Raw genomic sequence first — 16,546 nt, 5'->3', positions numbered from 1 at the left:
GGTACTAAAGCAGAGCCAATCATTGTATATAAGATGAAGCGATAGTTTAGGAAGAAAATGTGATGAAATGGCCCAAAAAAGGGCCTTTGTTAACCACAAGGTGATAAGAAAAATACTTCAACAATAAGTAAGATACCATTTTGTCAAAATTAAATTATAAGAGCTCTTGAACTGGAACCTAATACATGGCTAATAGTAAATGTGACAGGGAAAATAGTGTCTTCTATTAAACTGTTGGAGATATGTCAGGAATTTCATTGCTTATTCAACATTATTGGATGAGAGCAGATAAACAAAATAAATTGCAGCATTTTCTAAGATTTCCTTAGATTGTTTGCCTACTCCTGCTTCAGTTTGTTACACCTACTCAGCGCAATCTTAGTAAACTTTTGACCAATGGGGCTATTTCATCCAGCCTTGACAAAGCAATAAAGATCACAAATGAGAATCAAATTCCCACAGGCTTTGCAGAGACAGAGCAAATCTCTGCAGTGGGAAATGCAAGAAGAATGCAGCACTGACATTGTTTGTCAACAGACATTGTCCATAAGGACATGCTGATCTACAGTGGCAAAGCCATTCTTGTCCTCTGTCTGGTGGTAGATGTTACAAGTTTGAGGAACAGCTAGGATTCAAGGAAGAGAAGTGAGGCAAGAAACCCTCGAATATGCAGAGTACATACTCATAGGAAATGTGGTGTTATTAATTGAACTCTTTTTAAAGGATGTTGTGTCTGCTAGGATGTGAATAAACTACAACAATAGTTTGAGGAAAAAAGAATGCTTTTGGGGGAGCAGAAGACATGGCATCAAAGTGTAAAACACATGAGAGATTAATGCATCCTGAAGTACCATCATATATCAGATATAAAAAAATATTTTGTTGACTGCTTCCAACAATGGACGAATAAGAACACATAACTCATTAAGGGGGCAAAATTAGTGAGATTTAAGAAATCCTTTAATATTGTAATTTCATTTCCATTAATCTCTCACTGTAATAATTCATTTTGATCTTCTGAAACAAGAAGTTTGAAAATTATGCTTTAGACAAAAAGGCAATTTTAAAAAAGTGAGGGGAAATAACTTGCACACTAGCAAAAAAATTCTGAGTAGAGGAAAACTATTCATTTTTAGAGGAAAATATTACACATTAACCTACTTTAAAAATTGCTTTTAAATTAAGTTGACAGTGGAAAAGTTACCATTCTCAGTGTTATAACTATGAAACAGAGATCACTTACTATGTTGAAGTGAAATACAAGGCCTTTAAAATTAGTAAAAATACACCATCTGAAATTTTTAAACATTTCCTTCCAAATTATTCTTTTCAGTTAAGCAAGAGAGGAACCAATTTGGGAGAAGGTGGTTTCGACACACAAGCCAAAACTCATTCCTGAGTGGAACTTGCCAAAGAAATTATCACCTGAAATTATTACCAGCTTTCTACTGTCAGTTCTACCAATGCCAAGTCTGTTAGTAATTTAAATATTTCCTAACACAGAAACTGAACCACTAATTCTAAACACACAAATATCTCTAACAATTTTATCACAGTAGTCTTAATTGCATTAGATTACATTCAGTTGTCTGAACAGTCACACATTTCAATGTTATATACAGAAAGAAATAATTGAAAGAGTACTTTTCTGCCTTGAGAATTCATTCATGTTACTAATATATGCAGACAATCCTTTGAAGGAATTCCATTTCATCTCATTTCCCAATTCATTTTGAAAGGGTTTTTTTTTTTTTTTTTTTTTTTTTTTAGTAGAAGTTTGGAGTCTTTTTCAGTAGGTAGAAGCAACTATTCAGAATCTATCATTACCAACTGAATTGTTGCTACTAAGAAGATCCTTTACTCTGATGGTGGCTAATTCCCTTTACAGAGAGAAGCAGAGGCTCAGCCTCATTCCAGACCCTATTGCCAAGCACATTCTTTCAAATATTACCATGATCCTTGAGACCTGGAGGTGAAACTTTCTCTTCAGATCCTTGCTTAAAACTTTCTGCTGCCTACACAGAGGTTTAGCTACCTGTGTTATCAAGGAACCCAGCCTTGAAAAAGCTCTGATGTTAAACTGCATGACCCTAGCTCAGGTTTCATTAAAATTTTAAATAGTGAGAAAAAAAATGTCAAAATGTTTGTAGACAAGTAAGTTAAAACTCCAGACAGAAGCTAAAGTGACTGAGATGGGATCATTAGTAGCTAAAAGATTAAAGAAGAAAAGTAAAACCAGCTTATGGTATAAAATAATTTAAGTGAATGAGGACGCTAGTGGGGAAACATCGGGTCAAGTCATCACCATCACACCTCATGGCAACTCAGAAGTGTTGTGACTCTGGAGACAGACTTCCAATCCAGACAAATGCATGCAATAAAACTTGTTTAGATAACCTACTGCTAGTGGTGAACAGAGAAATGCTTGACCAAACAGCTCATTAACAAGGGCTAGGAGCAACAGTGGGCAAAGCCAACCCTCCATAAAAAGTCCTTCTGAGCTCTGCTCACACAAGTGATGCAGATGCCCAGACACACCTTGTTAGGGACATGGTGGCACATGGTACCTGCTGTGGGGTGTGCCTTGCTCTTGTGCCATTACCTCAGAGCAGCAGCAAGCATCCCTATGGGAGTAATGCCCAGGCAGAGGAACTTCCTTCACTAGAGCTCCAGGAGAAGGTGAGTAGTTTGAGGGGTTCAAGTGACAGACTACTGGAATCACACTCTACCTTCCCTGGGACAAGCCCAACAGGGACACAGGATGTATGATATGGAGGATTCCCAGTTCTCTCTCCCCCTAGCTGGACATGGTGGCTTAAGGAATAGGGGGCAACAGCAATAAGCTCCTGTCCCTTGGAGAAGACGCATCTCCTCTGTGGCTACACCACCTTCCCAAATGCCTTTGCATAGGAAGTATGAGGCTCTGCAAGTGGACTTGAATGATGATGAAGATGATAGTCCATTTAGGTTGGAGTAGTTGCCATGATTACTTTGTCCTATATCCTGTTTCAAAATCACTTCCATAAGGAAAAAAAGACAAGTCATTGTCATAGGAGACTCTTTCCTTAGGGGCACCGAAGACTTGACTGGATCCACTTCTCAGACAAGTCTGTTGCCTCTCGGGGACATGGATTAAAAAAGTGATGAAACAATTTTCTACCATGGCACTGCCCTTGCATTATTATCCATTATTGTTTTTCCATGCAGGAAATGATGAGTTCCCATAATAAGTCCAAGGGCAATCAAGAAAAGCTTCAGAGCCTAGGCATGACAGATTAAGGAACCAGGAACAGTGTTCTCCTCTCTACTTCCAGTTGCAGGGAATGATGAGGGAAGAAACAGGAAAAACCAACAAATCAATACCTTGCTGGTGTCACTGGCAGAATTTTGGGTGTTTTTAATCACAATTCAGACTATGTAATACCAGGTCTATGGGCAAGAGATGGAGTTCACCATTCTCAAAAAGGGAAAAGGATCCTCACACAAGGGCTAGCAGAGCTCACTGAAAGAGCTTGTTTTGAAGGGTAAAAGGGATAAAACCAGGCAGACTAAAAAAATATATATTCTCTTAGTCATGTAGTTTAGTTTAAAGTAGTTCTACAACAAGCAGGGAATTGGACTTGACTCTTATCAGTCCCTCCCAGCTTGGGATATTCTATCTGAAGACTTATGAACACAGTGGCCTAAAAGAGGGGTGGCAGCACTGTGTGCTTGAATCCACACTCAGTCCAAACTATTACATCAATGGGAGATATGGTAAGGTATTCAATATATTTATAATCAAGTTTGAAAAAATGAACAAAGTAATTGAAAAAAAAATTTCCATTGCTGTGAGAGGGTGTATAAGATAAATCTAAACAGTAAATATCAGTGTGGGAACATTGGAACAGTGCACAAAGAGGCAAACAGAGAATTTGCCAAGAAATTGATTGTATTATCTCCATCCCTCTCAACTTGCTTTTCCCAATCAACACACACATACTTATGCTCTCTCAGTTCTCAATTCCACTCGCCTAAAAAATCAATAGTGATGAGTATTAGCAACACCGAAGTTTCAGACTTGGGCAGACCAAAACAGATATGTAAATAGATGTGTATGAGATACTGGTGGCAGTATTAGAAATGATGCAGAAACAAAATAAAGAAATAATTTTAAGGAAACTCAATATGGCAGGTAAAGTTGGTCATTCAATGCTTACATTTGCCAGAATACGCCAAGACAAGAACCACAATAAAATTCTGCTAATAGACAGGTATCTGTATTAAGCAGCAAGACAGAAGATGCCCTCACTATAAAACATAAAAATCACCATATGTAGGACTCCATATATATATCTTAAAAAATGCCTTTAAGAGTTTTCTATTATTTTCCCAAATTAATGAGTTAATCATCACAAAACATTACTCATTGTTTTGCACACCTACCAAGTCTTCTAAACATACCTTTACAAGACATTCTAGTTTGAATTAGAATCTGGGCTCTGAAGTTGAAACCTTCTCTCCAGCTCACACAGCTCCCAATTCTCTGAGCATGAGATAAGCACATTGCAAAGAAAGATGTTCTATCCAAATTTTATGCTATCTCATTTCACAATATGTAAAAGAGCAGGTCTCAAAGAAATCCAAGCAACTTTCAAGGAAGAGTTTCGTGATGGGATGCTGAATGTAATGAATGCTATGGAGCTAAGAATTTTTTTTATAGTCCAGTACACATTTTAAGAGACCAAAACCAGAAATTATTAGTCAATGTACAACACAACTAGTTTAAATTATGACAATATAGCCTTACTGATAGAATTAATATATTTTTCTTCAAAAAAGCAGCTGTGTCTCTATGGCTGTTTTGGTGTTTTTCTCACCCTTCAGGGCTCTTCTGCGTCCTAACGTGGAGCATTCCAGATCCAAGCAACAAAAGTGGAGGTCGTTGAGAAAAGGCACCACCCTCCTACTTGTCCCTCCCAGTAAAGATACTGTGTTTACTATCTATAAAAGGGATTTCCTCCTCCTCAGCCCTAGCCTGTGTAGCTTTATTTTCATACCTTTCCTTAGAAACGTTTTGCAGCCTTCTCCAGGTACCTTGGGCAGCATGGCTAGTGCCTGCTGGTCACCTCCAGCCTCTGGGAAAACCCAGGCTGAGTGGATCATGCAGCAGTGACCACCACTGTCACAGCAGCAGCACAGCTGGCACTGCACAGCCCCGTTCACCCCACAGACATAAGAGTCACCCCCAATGCCAGGACAGCCAATGCCAGCCTTACAGCCCCAGACCCTTCCTGCCAGGGCACTGGGGAATTAGGGACGTAATGCTAGTGATGGCGAAAAAAAATTAACACTGGCTCTGCTGTGTGTGCAGATCCCACACTTCCAATTTGTTCTTCAGAGGCGTTACAGATTTCCTGCAATCTCAGTGTTGTCATAATTTGACAGGAGCGCCGTCTGCAGCCATTTTCTGAGTGGCTTCACAGCCAGCACATTTTTAAACTGTGTTTTAAAACTTGTTTCTTACTAAACCTTTTCACCAAAACAAAATTCCTGTGCTTATCATATTTACAGAAGCCTTGTGGAAGGAAAGAGGAAATTAGGTATTCTCCTTGGAGGCAGACAAAGCAGAGGTGAATTTGTAGGAATGTAGCTCCTGCATTAGACACTAGATATCCTGAAATATGTCAGCAGCACTGTTCCTGTGTAATTTTTAGCATTTTCAACACCTTCAAGAGCTATTTAAGAAGTATTTCTTTTTTATAGTTGAGTGTCCTAACATAAATGTATTTATATAGTGTAACTATTTTTTTCAAGTGTTTTAAGAGACTATTTTAGTACTGGACGGCATTAAAAAAAACCCCAAGTGTCACTGAATGTCAGTTTTTGACAAGTTTAGGGACCCAAAGCTGCTTTTTGGTGCCAGTATCAGGTACAAAATATATTGCTAGGAGTTTAAATCAATGTTCTCTGACCTTACAGTAAATGCAATACCCTTTTATTTATGGGTAGCTTGTTGAAAATTCATCTATGACTTCAGTACCGCTAACAAGCTCTGTAAACAACCACCATCACAAACCTACTTTGAAATGAGTTTGCAACAATTCTCAAACTAAAATTTAACATATTCATACAAATAAACATACAACTCACAGTAAGCTACATAGAAACTCTTAGTACTAGGGAGGTGATAAGTGAAGAATTTTAGGTATTTCAAAGACAGCTTTGTTTACAAACACCTTTGTAATGGGTTTTATATAAAATGTCTCAAAGGCTAAATATTTTGTAAACATCTGGGCTGCCACAATCATACAGAAATTATATAAAGCTAAGTAATATTGGCTCTGACCTTTTTCCCTCTCTGATGTCACAAAAAATTTTAGCATTTATAATAATTCAAAGCTGATGTATAACATATCTTATTCAGGTACATTGTATAAGGCAATGGCTTAAGGGCTAGAAGACTGGAAACCTTCAAGTGTTCTCTGCATTAGCAAGCAATTTCCAGGAGGCTATTTCTAGGGAATTTAACAACCTTTAGAGAAACTACTTTGATTGTAATGAATCATTTATTCAAGTAAAACCAGACAGCAACAACACAACCTGAAGAAAGAGTAGGGTAAGTGGTGGCCAAGCAAAGGGAATGAAAATCCTTTATCATCTGTGACACTATAAGAAAATCATCAGAGAAGTAGTTTCCCTTTCTTCTTGAAATAAATATTAGAAGTAAAGCTGTGCAGTAGTAAATGAATATCTAAAGATAGAACAGGGGAAGAAGAGTGCAGGGTGAAATTTACCCTGTGTGATGTATATACTATCTATACATAGAATAATTGAAACACATCTGTAAAAGATAACTTACCTACCTGCTTAATAATAAAAGCCTGGATAGCCTGGAACCCCTCTAGCCTTTAATTGGCTTAGAATTTTTTAAAGATCAACACAGGGGCTTCATAAGCATGCACCTTTCCAAAGGGATTTTAAAATTTTCTGTCAGTAAATTGAGTTGCTTGGCTAACATAATCTGTAGATTGACTTGAGTTTTAGTCACAGCTTGTCAACATTCAGAATTCTATAATGGATTACAATGCTTTTTAATTAACTTTTTCTGTTAATTTCTGTCAATTTTACTCACTGGCTAAACAATAATTTTATGCTATTAGTTATGTTAGTTCCATTCTTAATAAGGAGGGAAATACATGTTTCTGTTTACTTACTTATAGCCTTTTCTACTTCATGGGCCTTGTGATTTCTACCTTAAAAAAATTCCATGTGTCAGAGTAAGAGAAAAAAAAATCACTTATATAACTCATATTAATAGCTGTTCATTTAATAAAATGAGACACTGAACATGATGTAGGAAATAGATAATTTTTTTCCTCAAAAACAAAGAAAAGAAATCAAACCACAAAACATCCCCCCTTAAAAAAAAACCCAAAACAAAAACAAAACGAAACAAACAATAAAACCTCAACCCCCCAGAAACACTGCAACAATAAATAGCTGTAGACTGGAGTGTCAGATAGCTTACAGTGTCACTAGGAAAGGGAGTCTATTATAATTTTCTACATGTACTTCTTTGCAAAATACAATTGCCCTATCACTGGTGCCAAAGGGAAGATTTTAAAAAAGAACATCAATCAGCTATATTGGAAGTTGAAAGGTTGAAAAAGAAATATCACAAAGATCACTGCCAGTGACTTGGGAAACAAATGATAATTTTAGAGTATTTATAAACACTTGGAATAGTAAATGAAAAGAGGTTTTGAAGGCAGCTGATGGGAATTCATCAAAATGAATTCCTAAGTTATATAACCCACATTTATTCCTCCTGATCTGAAAACACTGCAAGGAAGGGACTTAAGAAAAGACTGCATCTTCAAAAGAGGAAGAAAATGCTGAAGGCAGCAAGTATGGAATTCTGTCAGGCACTTTCAAGTTTTAGTATCTCACATGCATGGGAGATAATTTAGCAAAGAACATATAGCTTATTGCTCATAAAAAATATGTCACAAACAGAAACAAATCCAAAGATTCCAAGTCTATAAACAGCCACTAATTTTGTAATGGGCTATTTCTAATTTTTTAATGGGTATAAAGAAAAGTAGTGATTAAAAATGCATGTTTGAGCTGCTGAGACATACTTTAGCAGTGATATTTGGACTAATCTCCAGAGGAAGAAAGCTGCTATTTGCTTCTGATCTTTAACAAGTCAAGCCATCATTTTCCTATTTTAATTAATCACTTGCATGTATTTGATTTTCTATCTTGAAAATTATGTTTGGAATAATTGCTACAAATCTGTAGAAGTACTTACATTAAGATTCAAGGGAAAATTATGAAAGACGATATTAGATATCAAAATACTTATAGAATCAAACTTTAATCTCTTTCAGCCTCTGAAAAAAGAACAAGTTATATGTTTCCTACTGCAAAATGCAAGCATATTATAATTAAAGAAATGTGCTAACAAGTCTGAGAAACTAAGGTCTAGATTAAGTTTGTGAACAGGACTAGACAGACTATTCCTATTTTACTTAATCTTACCAGCATAAATGAAGACTTCTTACAACTCTAATTTTCACCTTCTCTTATCACTTCTTCTCCCTGCTGGAAAGTTAAGATTAAAGAAAGGACTTCTTTCACTTCTATGAATGTTTAGATTTTTTCCAGAAAAATAAAATTAAAAAAAAAAAAAAAAAATCTGTCACAAAATATACAAATTTATTTATTTATTCATTTATTTATTTCCCTCTGTAATTACACTTGACCAAGCCACATCCTTAGCATCTCTAATTTTTCTCTTTGAGTAGAAAAGCACAAAGATATGACCCATAGTGGATGTTCCTTAAATATCTCTTGATTCTTCACTTTGGAACTAATGACTTGCTGTCTTCTGACATCTGCTGAGACCTAGTGTTGTGAAAGTCTCTGCTGAGCTGCCTTCTTTTTTAAGTCCTTCAGACTTGTCCATTGCTGAAGGGAATCTTCATCTCCTCAGCAACAAGGAAGCCCTGCAACCCACACAGCTTACTGTTTATGCACTGACTGCTGTCTGTATCCCTGGGATTGCACCAATCAACCTTTTTGCAGAGTACTCAAATGCAGGATGCCAGCTGATATTTAGCTCACATTCATGGTGCTATGCTGAAGCAGTGAAAGTCAGGCCCCTAATGCAGAACAGCTTCACCAAGACTTCTAGCTCAGAATAGTGTAGATTTATCTTCCCTTCACACACTCTGTGTAATTTATTCCTGACTTTAAAGAATTACTTAGAGATTTGTCCTTATTTTTCAGCTACACTACAAACCCAATGTTAGGCAACTGAAAACTCCTAAAAGATACAGTTATTATACAATTATTTTCATACCTGTTTTAGGCACTGAATTTAATTCAGTACTGCCACACAGTGTGAAAACTTTAAAAGAAAGTTAAAAAAAGTCCCAAATTTTGCAATAGAAAAAGGTTAAAAAGACAGATTAGTAAATTCAAGGTAAAACCACCCAAAAACTGCCTGCAGCTTTGGGAGACCAGCTTGCCTAGCTGTCAGGTGCTTTAAAATGGAAATCTTAAAGGTACAGGAGCAGGCCATCCCCATGGCTGAACTTCCAGCTTTGCCTGGGACTCAGTGAGAAAAAGTGTGTCACCTCTGGAAGAAGGGGCAGACAAGTCAGTCAGACTACAAGGATATTATGAGGTTATGGGGGAGGAAAGTAGAAGGGCCAAAGACAAGCTGGAATTTAATCTGGCCACTACTGTAAAAGACAAGAAATTTTTATACAAATACATCAGCAATAGGATGAGGGAAAATCTCCATCATTTATTCGATGTTGAGGGAAATATAATTACAAGGGGTGAGGGAAAGACTGAGGTAGTTAATGCCTTCTTTGTTTCAGTCTTTGAGTCAGAACAATTGTCTTTAAGGTATCCAGTTTCCTGAGCATGAAACCTCCATCATCCAGGAGGGAATGGACAGCAACATGCTAAACACTTTAAACCAAGTCCATGGAGCTGGATGGACTCACCTGATATCACTCAGGGGACTGGCAGAATCCCAGTTGTCAGAGGGTTAGCAAATGTGATGTCCATCTACAGTGGCAAGAAGTACAATCTAGGGAACTACAGCCCTGCAGTCTGATCTCAGTGCTAGGGGAGCTCACGGAGCACATAATCTTGAGTGCCATCATGGAATATGTACAGGACAATCAGGTGTTGAGGCCCAGCCAGCAAGGGTTTAGGAAAGGAAGGTCCTGATTGACCAAGCTGATCTCCTTCTACAACAAGGTGACCTGCCCAGAGGATGAAGGAAAGGCTGTGGCTGTTGTCAGCATAGACTTTAGTAAAGCTCTTTGACACTATTTCACACAGCATTCTTCTGGAGAAACTGTACTTCCCATGGTGTGGATGGGTGTACTCTTACCTGGGCAAAAAAATAGCTGGATTGCCAAGCCCAGAGTGTGGTGGTGAATGGAATTATATCCAGCTGGCATCTGGTGGGGTTCCCTACGGAACTGAGGCCAGTCCTGTTTAACACCCTTGATGGTCTGGACAGGAAAGATCAAGTGCACACTCAGCCAGTTTGCAGAGGACATCAAGTTAGGTGGGAATGTTGATCTACTGTAGGGTAGGAAGGCTCTGCAGAGGGATTAGGACACACTGGATTGATGGCGCAAGTCATGTTGTATAAGGCTGAACAAAGTGCCAGATCCTGCACTTGGGTTGCAAAAATCCCATGTGGTGCTACAAGCCTGAAAAAGAGTAGCTGGCGAGCTGCCTGGTAGAAAATGTGCTGGCTGACAGCAGCTGAACATGATCTAGCATGTGCCCAGGTGCCCAAGAAAGCCCATGGCATGCTGGCCTGTATCAGCAATAGTGTGGCCAGCAGGATGAGGGCACTGATTGTTCCCCTGTACTCGGCTCTGGTGAAGCTGTAACGCAATTCTGGCTTTTGGGTTCCTCACTCCAAGAAACACACGGAGCATCTGGAGCATGTCCAGAGAAGGGCAATGGAGCAGGACAGAGATCTGGAGCACAAGTCCTTTGAGGAGCAGTTGAGGGAACTGGGGTGGAGAAAAGGAGGCTCAGGTGAGACTTTATCACAATCTGCCTGAAAAAGAGGTTGTAGCCAGATAAGGTGTAAATCTCTTCTCCCAGGCAACAAGTGACAGAACAAGTGAAAATGGCCTCAAGCTGGATTGGATACTAGTAAAAACATCTTCATGGAAAAGGTTGTCAAGTGCAGTCTTAAGAAAGGATGCCGAGGACATCTAACAGCTGTTGTAAAGTTTAGCTAAAGCAACTACTGAATCCTCCTGGGAGTCTCTCTGCAAGGAATTGCTGATTCCAGAATTTTTTCCTGAAGACAGTCAGCACCTCACCAGTATGACAACATTTTTGTTAATAAATATTTATTATCCTTGACCTAGACTTCCACCTAAACTTCATCTTGCTCTCTTTATGCCATGTTTAGTAAGTGTATTCTAAAAATGGACCTCTCAGATGAAGCTGTATAATGAAATAGGAGAGCAAAAATGAATGAGAGCATTCAGTTGCCAGAAACAGAGATTAAATTCATGGAAACGCTGACTAAACAATGAAAAAATCTGCCTTTTATGTTTTGCTTTTCTTATTGTCATGCTAGTTCAACCACTTAATCTGCCAGTGCATTCTGAAAGTCTCCCAATAAAAGAAAGCTGAAATTTAAAAATCGAGAAGGTTATACTGCATCTTTGTCACTTGCTAAATGGAGCTTAAGTGCTCACTTACACGTTTCAGGTAGTACTCTCAAGGCAATGCATTATTTCCTTTCAGAGATTTCATTCAGAGTCAAATTTGACAGCAGATGTCACAAAGAAAGTTTTCTTGTATAAAATCTAAACACACCATAATCCACTTCTAAAAGCCCCCTAAACAACTAAACAATTTCTCTTCCGAAAAAGAATTTCTATTCACTCAGATAATTTTTTTTTTCCTTGAAATTCTATTCCCTTTACTAAGGTCATGAATTACAACAGGTGGAAAATATAGATCCATGCATTCACTTCTGGAGTAAGAATTCCCATACTTTGCATCAGCAAATGCATGCTTCCATCTGACATGATGTATGACATTGAGTACAGGGATTGTATCCTGATACAATTCATTTACCCAGAGGTTTGATGCCCATGTAGACACACCTTGACTTGAGTGTTCACCCTTCATAGTGATCTGTGCTGGGAGAACTCAGCAGCATGGAAAAAAATCCCAGACTTTCTGACTATACTGAAGCCATCCAGCCAAAACCCAAGAAATTAGAAATCACCTTTGGAAAATGTGGCATTAGACTTCAAGCTTCTCAGTTTCAAAAAACATGAAAAGGGATAAGTAACTATCCCTATAAAAAATCTGGAGCTCTGTCTCCCAATAAAAATGATTCAAGCCTCAAGATGGTTCTTAATGAAAACTGTTGGATTAGCATTGCTCAGTATATTTCCACAAAGGTCAAGACATGCAGAACAAGGGATGTAGCAGCTTTATAATATTGACTTAATTAAGATTGATAATGTAGCTGTGCATTAGAAATCATCCACATGTAGATAAATATTCCTCCAAATACTCCAGAATACCCTTATATCTGCTTCCCTACCAAGGTGATACCCCCAGACATTATTGGCCTCCTTTTATGCAGCCTCCATTGCTCTATATGTCCTATATTGACATATTTGAATCAGGATTTCTCATCACAGCCATCCTGTTAAAATAAATGTTTAGTTTGGCATGCTAAAATATTGAATTATCCACGTTAAAAACTCAGGGCATGTGCAACCATATCTTACCTAAGAACATGCTTAGGGATTTTCTGTAAAAACAGTACATTAAAATATTCCCATGCAGCTTACTAAGCTTGAAAACATCCATTATTTTTGTATTTAGAATAAGCTGTGATTGTAAATAATGATTAAAGCATAGTCAAGTAAGCAAAACCTCCTTTCCCTGATTGCTTGATTAATTAATACATAATACCTCAGGCAAATAGTGCTAAGAAAATGCTCAAAATCTTATTTTCTCATGTCAGAAGTAATTTAAAACAGCATATTGTTAAGTTAATATATTGCTGTTCTGTTTTTTTAGAAAGGTATCATATCTATGCCTCCCAAACAGTGATAGAGTATCTCATGAAAGTTTAAGAAATAAAGACTATTACTTTCCAGTCTTCCCTCAACCTACAAATGATTGAATAAGAGCATTTTTTTTCACCTTTTCATTCACAGGCAATTAAATTATTTTTTTCACTTCAATTGTTTCTGCACTCCCTCCCTTCACCCCCCTTAAACTGCAGATTCCATTTCAGAAAAGGGAGCATAGGAGACTTGGGTATGTAGCAAAATATATCTACTATAGAAAATACCTTGTGATGAGGAAAGCACAGTAGAAGGAAAGCTGTGAGTCTGTTCTGCTGAATTTTAGATAACCTGAGGGACAAAGTTCTCAACACAGGCTTATCAAAGTTTTTTACTTTTATATTATTGTTTTCTAAAGTGAATTGCAAGCAAAGATGAGAAAAAGGGAAAGTTTGTGTATTGTGGCTGTGATACAAAAAGTACTCTTTGTTTGTCTATTTGTTTTAATCCATGACTTATACAATTTGACCTGCAGCATATAATGGTAAATTCTTTTGTTCACCAGAAATTTAATCTCCAAGGATAACCATGAAGCAGAGTACATATATCAAAACAGACCAATGGGGTCACAGTAGACATATCTAGAATACTAAGATTAAATTAAAATGGAATAATTCATTAAACTAAATTTCAGGATAAAAATATTCTAGTCCAGTAGCATTTGTATTACATTCCAAGAGAAACAAATCTTATTCACCCAGCTTGATTTCAAAATGACAAAGTGCTACAAAATTTTAACACGTATTTGATTTTCAGTAGGTAAATAGTGTAAAGGCTCTAAAAAATGAACTTTCCAGTTCCTATAAATTTATTAAAAATTAGATGGGGACTCTGAAAAATAAGGCAAAATTCATATTTTTAATATTTTATTCATTAAATATTGCTAGGTTATATCTGATGTTTGGAGCATTCAAAAGATCTTAAATGTTCTATCTTTACAAAAAGCAGACTGTTTTATAAAATCATTTGGACAGAAAGATGAAGAACTGAAAAACACTCCCATGCTATTATTCAATTGTCTTTTGATTCCATTTTAATAGTTCAAAAGTTAAATTATATATATATTTTTGGTGGGGGTTTTTTTGTGTGTGTGTCTGCGTGTGTGTGCATGTGTGCTCTTAGAAACAATATAGGAACAGCCACAAATGCTTTCTAAAAAATAAAAAAGAGCAAATTCACAGTTCAGTTGAGGGCTGAATCTTTTGACCATATACTTAAGTGCTTAAATAACATGGGTTTATCAGTCAAAATATTTGGAGAAGAGAGAGAGAGAGAGAGAATGGCTTTGCAAAATAAAGGTGAATGAAATGGCTAAATTTTTTTTAAAAATGAACACTTAAAAAAAAGAGTTATATCTGAATTTTCACTTTAATTTCAGATATGGATGCAATCTGAACTGCGTGACTTCTTTAATCTGGGAATCACAGCCCTAACCTCTTCCTATAAATAATTGTTTTGTCTGCATCATCTGACTGATTAGTCCTTTTCTTTTTAAACATAAATGTTCCATGGCTAGGAATTGATTCATCCGGTTTCTATGGTTTAGAAAGCCTGGGGATCAAATATGGGGGTTTTCTATGATTTAATAGTCTATCCAAAGAACTGTCCATCCCTCAAGCTGTGCAATGGAGTACAAGATACACAAAATTTTGAAAAGGCATAATATCCCACTGTGTGGCAACTTATTAAAAAATTCCATTGCCAATGCTGTATTTTATCTGATTCCACTGTCTGATAGTTCCTTCATGTAAATATGCTGACAGTCCACAGCCAAGGAAGAAAGGAAGGAAGGAAGGAAGTTCATGGCATTTGTACACAAAAGTGCAAGTTTCTTTAGAGGACTCCCAAAAATTTTCTATTAAATGTAGCGAGAAGTGTCTTCCTCATTAGCTTTCCACCCACTAATAAAGTTGCTTTTGGCTTTGACTTAGAAATTACTTGGAGAGCTAACATAGTGCTAGAAAAAGGTCTATATTGCATTGCAGTAATGATAATCACTCCTCATATGCCAGGGAATTTTAAAAATTCCTCTTCAATAACAGTCCTCTTCAAACTCCAATCTATCCTTCCCAAAGACATCTCAATGGCTTTAACCATTTATATTTCAGTTCACACTATGAAATACTTCTCACATATCTAGAACAAGAAAAATAATAGTGAAAAAGAATTAGTGTGGCTGGAAATAAAACATGACATGACTCAAAAATGTGAAGAAAATCTGATCATATTCAGAAGAGTGCTTTTGATTTTCTGTCAACTTTGAGCAACATCAAGGATTGTTGGGGAAGGTAAAACAGGAAAGCCCTAGTTACTGAATTACCATAAAACAATAGAATGGCCCCTGGAGGAAATCCCCTCTTGATTAAACAATGCTTTCGGCCAGAGGGCAAGGCCAAAAGACACAAAAGACTAGCCAGCACCTAAAGATTAGATCTTAGAATTTAAAATGTAACACGCTATGCTAATATAAGGATTCCTATAGGCTGCATGTAAATGCTATAGAATTAGTATTTTGTATTAGATTGGTTCTTGGAAATTAAAATATTAATGATGGAAAAAGATTTATTGTATTACAAACGGGAAGTCACTCTCTTTTTTATGTTCTTTACCTTCTTTATCCTCTTTACTCTCTCTCTCTCTACCCTCCCTCTTCTCTCTTTCTCTCCCCCCTTTTTATTTCTTTAACCTGCATGTGGCTGTACCGGGCAGCTCCTAGCAGGCTCTCTTATAATAAACTGCAACTATAGCTTTTAGATTCAACAGAGCATTTGAGTCTTGTTCCATGCTGTCCACCCTGATACAAAGAATCCAGGAGGCTCCCGCAGAGTGGCGCCCAACGTGGGGCTCAAACCCATGACCCTGGGATTAAGAGTCCCATGCTCTACTGACTGAGCTAGCCAGGCACAGCTACATGCAGGTTAAAGAAATAAAAAGGGAGGAGAGAAAGAGAGAATTCTGGGTTTTTTTTTCTGGAAGATCTGCGTTTTGTTTTCACATTTTCCCAGCAAGTACATTATGATACTTGGTATTTCGTGTCAGGTTTCATCTGTATGTTGGCTCACAGATGATCCTGACAGATTCTCACGTACGTTTTTTTTGTGAGAAAAGTATTTTAAACAGTCCCTGATCTTGTCTTTGAATTGTAGTTCAGTTCTCCTGAAAATGTCTAGTGTTACACATTGTTGTACTTAATGTCCTACATAATCCTACAATTAAAATACATTCCTCAAAAAATTTGATATCCAGAAAAGGTCATTCGACCATTACAGGAAAAATCTGTGCTTACCCAAACTCTGAAAAATCTTCCTCAATTTGAAATAGAGAGCATCTTTGCACAGATATTTTGGGATCATTCTTGTCAATCTTATATTGCAACCTTAAATCCTTAAGACAGGCTCTCTTATGAA

General features: G+C 37.1%; 1 non-coding gene across 1 annotated transcript; it reads right to left on the bottom strand.

Annotated features, from left to right (window-relative positions):
- Nucleotides 1-15,969: 15,969 nt before the first annotated feature.
- TRNAK-CUU (transfer RNA lysine (anticodon CUU)) lies at nt 15,970-16,042 on the bottom strand. Its single transcript has one exon. It is a non-coding gene; the product is annotated as a tRNA-Lys (tRNA).
- Between the last annotated feature and the right edge of the window lie 504 nt (nt 16,043-16,546).

The sequence above is a fragment of the Oenanthe melanoleuca genome, chromosome 2 (assembly GCF_029582105.1).
Source record: "Oenanthe melanoleuca isolate GR-GAL-2019-014 chromosome 2, OMel1.0, whole genome shotgun sequence".
In the NCBI taxonomy this organism is placed as follows: Eukaryota; Metazoa; Chordata; class Aves; order Passeriformes; family Muscicapidae; genus Oenanthe; species Oenanthe melanoleuca.
Note: the sequence above shows the minus strand (reverse complement) of the source record. Positions and strands in the feature narration are given on the sequence as shown.